Source organism: Rhinopithecus bieti, unplaced genomic scaffold (assembly GCF_001698545.2).
Source record: "Rhinopithecus bieti isolate Rb0 unplaced genomic scaffold, ASM169854v2 scaffold_20129, whole genome shotgun sequence".
Lineage (NCBI taxonomy): Eukaryota > Metazoa > Chordata > Mammalia > Primates > Cercopithecidae > Rhinopithecus > Rhinopithecus bieti.
The window spans coordinates 511,246-517,407 of record NW_016809657.1 but is presented as its reverse complement, the minus strand read 5'-3'; positions in this window follow the sequence as shown (position 1 = coordinate 517,407).

The window sequence follows — 6,162 nt, the reverse complement described above, 5'->3', positions numbered from 1 at the left end:
CCCCGCCCCCCGATCTGCCACCGCCACCGCCACCGCCACCGCCGCCGCCGCCGCCGCCTCTGCCGCCGCTGCCGCCGCCGCTACCACCACCACCAGCCCCGCCGCTTCCTAGCAAGCTCACTGCTGCCCAAAAGCTCCCGGCCAGGGAACTCCACCAGCCTATTTATCTGAGCCCCGGGAAAGCTCCGTGACGTAGCTGCCCATATATGGACAGACAAAGCCCAGCCGAAGGGGCGCGACGTCACAATGGAAGCTCCTCACAATGGAACATTAGAAAGCAGGAAGCGGGCCGCAGCCAACGTGCGGCGCCCGCACCGCTCGCGGCTCTTGAAAAAAAGATAGAAAGGGAGAAGAAAGAAGAAGAATGCGAGAGAGAGGAAAGAAGGTTACAGCTGCATGCAAAGCGCAAAGCTAGTAGCGTGGAGTCGAAACGCCAGTAACTCATTGTCTGTGTTTATTTGAGGTTTGCATTAGGAGAGCGCATTGGGGGGTGGTGGGCGATGGGGTGGGGTTGTTTGCAAGTGGTCTCCAACACCCTAGCAGTTAGAAAGAGAGTTGAAAACACCTGGCAAAGTCCCTTTGCAGCCCGGGAACTGCTGGGGAACCCGGAAGGCGTGCGTTGCGCCCCTGCTACCGCAGCGGCTCCAGCGTTCGGGATCCTATCCGAGATTAAGAGAAAGGGAGTGCTTCCCTTTGTGGGGGGAAGGAGGGCTGCGCGCAGGGTTGGGGGGGGGGGTTCCAACGTGTCAGAATTCCTTGGTCCAATATCCCAAGAACTTTTGTGCCAACTTCACTCTGATTCGCCGCCTCTGCCCCTCCCTGGGCCCCTGACCCGGCGCTGACTCCAGGCTGAGCGCAGTGGCGAGGAGATTCGGAGCACCCCAGCAGTTGCGCCAAAGAGCCCCATCCATCTGGGGTCGAGGATGTGCGGTTTTGGTGGTGAAGAGGAAATAATGAAGTTTAAGGGATAAACACGTGCACTGAATCCCCAGTAAATTCCCTAACGGTTCCAAGCAGCCTCTGTGGCCACAGGATGGCAGGAGGGCCCAGCAGGCCCGGGCGCAGTCGCTGTCTACTGCTGCCTGCGAAGGGCCCGCCACTGAGTGCCAGCAGGAGGACGCCGAACCCACAGTCTCTGAGCCACTGGCGGTCTCCCCTAGTCTCTGCCCTCCTCCTCGCCTTCCACAGGGCTGTCCCCATTGCTGCCTGCCGGAGCTCCGCAGTCAGGGGCGGCCTGTGTGCCGACCCGGAGCGCTGTCACCTCCCGGAGCGGCAGCAGATCCCGGGGGCGGCTGCTGTGCTCCCTGGGGCCTGCTCCCAAGGCGCGCGCAGCCGGCCCGCGGGCGAGGGGGAGAGGGCGGGAGCATGGGGTGCGACCCCAAATCACATCGGCTTGGCGGGGGAGGATTCCCTCCTCGGTGGCCGCGTGGGCGCGGTGAATCCCTCGTCCCCTGCTGGGGAGTCGGGGTTGGGGGAACGTGCATTGCTCGGGGGGAGTGGGAGTGTTGACAAGGAGGAAGAGAGGATCCCCGGGCCGCACGCCGTGGGAGGGCCACGCGGGCAGGGGACGAGTGGGAGGAACTCCCAAGCTGCACGTTGTGGTGGAGGTGGATGACAACCTCACTCCCCTCCCCTCCCCTCCCCTCTACTCGGTGTAGGGCTGGGGACAGGAGGGCCCGGCCTCCCCCCATCTTCTCTAGTTCTTAGGAAAGGAGGGATTCCCGCCTCCCGCGAGCCCCTCTCTCCACCCCGCCGCCTCTCCCGCCAGGCTCCCCACTCCTATACTAGGGAGCCACAGCGCCCCCGGGCTCTCCTCCGCCCGCGCGGCTCGGGGAGGGAGCGCGCTGCAGCGGTCCCGCGCTCCGGTCAGAATCAGGGCAGGCTGCGCCTCCCGCCCCCGGTTCCCTCCCGGGGGGGGGGGCGCGAGGCCGGTCGGGGGGCGTGGGCGGCGGTGTGAGCCGGGCTAGGTGCGGGAGGGGCCCGGGCGGCTGCAGGGAGGGTCGCGGGGCGGCGGGCCAAGCCGGGAAGAGCCATACAAGGAGCGGATCCGGTGACGCGCCGGCCGCGCCCCTTCTCCTTCTCGATTTGGCTGCAGATTCCGGTCCCAAGATTTGCATATTTTGGCATCCAGTGGAAAAGGAAAGAAGAACGGAACCCGCAGCCTTTAAAGGAACCGCACAGGCTGTAGCGTCACCCAGCGAGGCGGTGGGGTGGGGTGGGGCGTGAAAAATTAGCCAGCGGCTCTGGCCTCTGGCCGTAGAGCGAGGCAGTAGGAGAGGGCCGGGGAGGGGCGGCGACCAGCGAGCTTCGGGCGCGCCAGTCCCAGACCTGGCCCCTCTAGGATGATTCCTGCTGCGCGTGCACCCGGAGGTTGCGGAGGGTCTCCACGGGTTCCTGCCTGGGGCCGCGAGACACTGTGGGGTCCGCGGTCCTGAGCGAGCTGCAGGCCCGAAGCCTGCAGTGCCCATGTCTCCCCGCGCGAGGCAGAGCTCAGCCTGCGGGGGTGGTGGGAAGGAAGTGAGAGGCCTCCGGGCCGCCCAGCTCAACTCCGGAGGACCCCACCGTGATGCACCCACTTTCCACCTGTCAGGATCTCTCCCCAGGAGGGGCTGCAGAGTGAGGAGCTAGAAGCCCTCATCCTGTTCGATTGAGGCCTGCGTTGGGAAAGGCAGAGGAAGTGGAAGCATTTGGGATCCTAAGCTTCCAGGGCCCCAGAGGCGGTGGAGTGCAGCCACTCCCAACTGGAGGAGACGGCTGCTCTCCCGACACTTTTCGGCTCGCTGGACTTGTTGCTCCCAAGTAGAAGAACATGGGGCAAGATTTGCCGACCTGCACCAGGACTTGCTTACCCGTCAGCAAGATTGGATAGGAGTCTGGGGACACGATTCCTTCCTTCTCCTTTCTACTAGTTATTTGCATAAAACGGGAGCCTTTAATTAAAATCTTCATTAAAGCTTCACTGTGACCTTGGGCAAATGTCTGTATTTTTTTTTCTCAGCCTCAGTTTCCTTGTCTGTAAATTGGGATAATACCAGTATCTACCCCTTAGGAAGAATTAAATTAGATAATCCTCATAGAGTACTTGCCAATCCCTTAAGCAAGCACCCAATCAACTGCAATTGCTGTTAAACTATTCTTCCCCACCCTGCCATGTGACGGATATGCCCTTCCCTCTCGTGTGTGGCAGGAGTAAATTTAGATGATATAGGTGGTAAAAAAGGCTAGGTATGGAACTCCATCACAGACCAGCATGATCATATGCAAGAAGTATTAATAATGTTGATTATTTAGGGGGAAAAGGAAATTCCTATCTGTGTGCCTAGTATCTCCTGGGTACTGCCCCAGTCTAGGGATGGTTAAGGAATGGCCCCCGGTCTGAAGGAGCCCAGACACCAACTGAGCTGAGCCCTCAACATCTGATGGTGACACAAGGCAGGGTTCAAAGAAGTCACTCAGTTGCTCTCTAACACTCTGGAGCAGCCTTTCAGACATTTTTCGGGGGGTGGTGTGGCTCCTGGGGTGGGAGAGAGCCTTCTCTCCTCTGCTGGAAGGAACCATGCTGGTGACGTCCTGCCCTACAAGGTTAGGCCCTCAGTGCCCAGTGCCTGCTCAGGTTGCAGCCTGCACAGATGTCCCCTGTCATCCTCGATGATGGTGGCAGATGGAGTCCAGGGTTCTGTGGCAGGAGGGGACAACCCTGGGTGTGGGGCAGGAGTGGGGTGTTGGAGTGGCTGCTTTGTAAATGAATTCTCCCTTCTGGTTGCCAAGTCTTAGAATAGAAAAAAGTTTTCCTCCTTCCCTTCCTCCCTGTTGGTTTCCTCTCTCCCTCCTGAACAGGAGCTGAAGGTGTTTGTCTGTTTTATTGGCGGGCTCAGGTGAGACTGCCAAGGGCCTAATTACCTGAACTCTAAGCCCTGAACTTGCTGGGAAGCGAGTAGGCACTGGTTCAGGGCGTCCTCGTCCTGGAGATGGTGAAAGCAGGCCGGCTCCTCTGCAGCATAGCCAGGGCCGCCTGCCCCTGGCCGCTCTCTCCTACAGAGTCCAACTCATCAGCTGCACTTACGAGGACTGCTGCTACTTGTTGTGGGCATGGGCGTGTTTGTCTTGATTAAGGACAAAGGAGGGAGGAGATGTGATCCCTGAAATCCACTGAAGAAAAATGCAAAGTTACAGCTGTCTTGGTCCTTTTTCTATAGTCACCTCTGCCCTCTGAACTTTAGCTGCTCTGTTTGCTAAAGATACCTAGTCCTTCTCTGCTATCTTACAATAAAGAACTCCCCATACCCTGAATTAATTCAATCTGCGGTGTGAGCAATCTAATTACTGCATTGCCCTTCTCAGAGGGTGTTTGCATTTTAAAAGAAAACACTTAGGGGTGGTAATATATAATCCAGAGGAATCAAGCCCAATACTCAGCATGGTGCCTGGAAAGTGGTAGGTGCTCATGAATCCTAGTGAAATGGCATCTGGTTGTGGCATATCAGAGTCAAGGAGTGGGAGACTTGGGGTGCAGAGAGCGTCTGGGTTCCTCCAGTCACACCAAGCACCTGTGTATGGAACCCACCCTGGTAGGACTGCTCCTGAATGGCAGTTGTCTTGAGGGTCCTCAGGTGTTTTCCATTTTGGGGTGTGCCACAGGGCTTCATAGGTGACAGACAAGTCACAGTGGAATCCTCCTGGCCAGTCCTGCCTGGCGTTCTAGAGGTCATTGTCATTTCTTGGATAATGACAGCTAACTCAGAGACTAGGCTGGTTTTGCCTACAGGTTTTAGGAAGGGAATGTTGTTGGCAGCCCTACAGATTCCCACAGGCTTCATGAAGACCTTGAGGCTGCTGCTTCTGGTGGAGTCGGAGCTGAGCCCAGTCCCGGGAGCTGCAGGAGCTTCCGGGCTGTAGCCATGGAAGATGGGGCGACTGATATCTGATGCCTGCCTTGGCCAGGCCTTGTGGACCCATTTCATTTTCTTCAGTTTTCTTTCTTTCTTTTTTAAATAGGGTCTTGTTCTGTTGTCCAGGCTGGAGCACAATGGCATGATCATGGCTCACTGCAGCCTTAATCTCGTTGACTCAAGCAATCCTCCTGCCTTAGCCTCCTGAGTAGCTGGGACTACAGGTGGGTATCACTATGCCCAGCTAGTTAAAAACACTTTTTTTTTTTTTAGTAGAGATGGGGTCTTGATATGTTGCTCAGGCTGGTCTCCAACTCCTGGCCTCAAGTGATACTCCTGCTTCAGCCTTCCAAAGTGCTGGGATTATAGGCATGAGCCACCATTCCAGGCCATAATTTTCTTCATTCTTTACAACAATCCTGTGAGAGGAAGCCTTTAGGGTTGTCCTTTCAAGTCTTAAGAGTTCAAGTAGCTTACTGGAGGCTACGTGGCTGGTCTGACATTTGAATTCATCTGTGTGACTTTAAAATGAATGCTCTTAACTCCGTCCTTTGTCCCCATTGTGAATGTCAAGGGAAAGAAACAGGGTAGTAGACGTGGGTAAGAGGAGGAATCAGGATGAAGCCTGTAGAGAAATCAATGTGTGGGAGAAAGGCAAGCTTGAATGGTGTTACCCCAGCACCCCCTTGGACCCAGCATGGAGGCAGGGGAGGAGCCATAGCCCAGGGGAGAGTAAGGGTACTCACCATTCCCATGGGAATCAGGGAGGACCTGTTTCTGCCAGGGCCTCTCAGTAGGTGCAATGGCCACTGTGCCACTCTACACCTGGCTACCCCTTTCCTAGGCTGTCTCAGGGGCCACGGGATCCTCTCCAAGCCAATTACATACTTCTCTTCTAAACAACTGTTTGTGCCTAAATTCAAACTAATGCATAATAATGATGTTGAAACAAGAGTGTTTTTGATTACACTTTAAGCAATTTCAGGTAGAGTCCAGTGACCAAAGAGAAAATGTCTTGTTACACAGTAACATTTACTGAAGGGATGAGGTGGCTCATGCCTGTAATCCCAGCACCTTGGGAGGCCAAGGTGGGAGGATCACTTGAGGTCAGGAGTTTGAGACCAGCCTGGCCAACATGGTGAAACCCCATCTCTACTAAAAATACAAAAATTAGCTGGGCATGGTGGCTTACTACTGTAGTCACAGCTACTTGGGAGGCTGAGGCAGGAGAATCACTTAAATCTGGGAGGCAGAGGCTGCAGTGAGTCGAAAT